This window comes from Panicum virgatum, chromosome 7N, assembly GCF_016808335.1.
Source record: "Panicum virgatum strain AP13 chromosome 7N, P.virgatum_v5, whole genome shotgun sequence".
NCBI classification, from domain to species: Eukaryota; Viridiplantae; Streptophyta; class Magnoliopsida; order Poales; family Poaceae; genus Panicum; species Panicum virgatum.
In genome coordinates, this window is record NC_053151.1 from 42846521 (window position 1) to 42848467 (window position 1947).

Here is a 1947-nt window from a genome sequence, read left to right on the forward strand (position 1 = left end):
CTGGCGAGTCATCATTCTGATCATCTTCATCATCATCCTCATCGCCCGGGTCCTCTGGGCCTTCCGGGTCTCCTCCAGCTGGTGCAGGTGCTGAAACTGCTGGAGCAAGAGGTGCAGATGGCGGTGCTGGGGCTTCATCCTCTGACATCTCCAGGGGCTCCTCCTCTTCTCCTCCTCCAGCGACTGCGGTCGCTGGAACCTGAGCTTCGAAATAAGCCAGTGGCGGGCCTAGATCTTGTGCTGGCGTCGGCGACGGTAGAGATGGCTGCATGTTTCCGTCCGCATCAACTTCCCGGATGTTACCTTCTTGGTCTTCGTCGAAGAAGTAATCCCTCCCGGGCACATCCTCAACCTCTTCCTCCGGCTGAGCTGGCACTGGAGCAGGCGCTGGGGCGGGTACTGGCTCAACGGGTGCAGGAACGGTACGACGGGCGAAGGCACGACCTCCAGTGCGCTTGCGTGCAGTCTGCCTGGTTCTGGCCATCTGATGAACAGGATAGAAAGATTTTAAAATATACTTGAAGGAAAAGACAAGTATACGATCAAGGATGAGATAAAAGCTAGCAATAAAGATTAAGCAAATAAGCATGAAAGAGCATGGCCACTAAGCAAGATAGACCTTAATTTTCGACCATTTCTATCTAGGCTAACGTCCTACAGTCAACACTGCTCTGATACCACCTCTGTCACACCCAGTTTATGAAGGCAAACCGAATGCATCTCATATGTGCGCCAGGATCAGTTTACACACATATGATTAAACATAAAGTGAATATCACAACTAGTGCAAGCGTAAAGAGAGTATTAAAGACTTTATTACAAAACCGAATGTCTTAAACGAATAAATAAACGTCTATAGAGTAGCAGCGGAAACTTCTTCAGCACAGGCAGATGACTGGGAGACATACGCCTAGAAATCCTCGAAGTCTTCTGGAAACTCCGGGCAGTTGTTATTACGGTCTGAGCAACAAGTATGCGAGGGTGAGTACACTTATGGTTGGTACTCAACAAGTGGTAGGGAAACAACTATAATATATGCACGGCTAATTCAAGGAATAGCTGACACGGTTTAACTGCACTCAGCAATTTTAGTTGATCATATTTTATTAGCAAGCATTAACTAGATATAAGTATATACCATTAAACCCATAAGATAAGCATATATGAAGATATACAACATAACCATAAGTAAAAACATCGATTTAGATCAACTTCAAGTTCAATTATCATGTGAGGGTCCAAGCCGCTCTTGACCGTGAGCACGGCTAACCGGTTAGTTTTACACTCTGCAGAGGTTGTACACTTTCACCACAATTCGCGTAAAAGCTCCGAAGAACTTTAAACCCAACCATGCAAGTGCGGGCCAAGCACCATATCACACTTCCTTAGGTATGACTGCATAGGGACGCTATGAGGCCTTTACAAAAATTCCCTAACCTATGACAACCCGCTAAGGTTTCAAGTCAAAGCGGTCATAACACTGTCCTAATGACGTGGTACCTTGCCAAAGGACCATTAAACAATACCAATTGCCCCAAGAGGACCGAGCTATACCCCGTCGATGCATCCCATCTTGCCCTTTCGGTAAGATTGTCACAAGCTAGAGTTTCTAATTAATCAGCCAAGACCAGAGCCATATGATATTGTGGTTGTATTGTTTTCTTGGGTGGTTCTCCATGTTCCAATTAACACATATGATCTTGATTAACAACATTAAGCCATCATGAACATGAAGTAAACAAGTACAACATTCGTAATATTATCCACCCATAACCAAGGTAAAGCGACTAGCATAGCTACCCAACATGAAATTAAACCCAAGTTGATCAAGGAATAAGGTATACAATACTAGGCATGTCCTTAACTCGGTTCCCATCATATTACAGACTCATGCATGAACATAAAAGTAAATGTGATAGATTTAGTGATTTCATGGGTCAAAAGTAT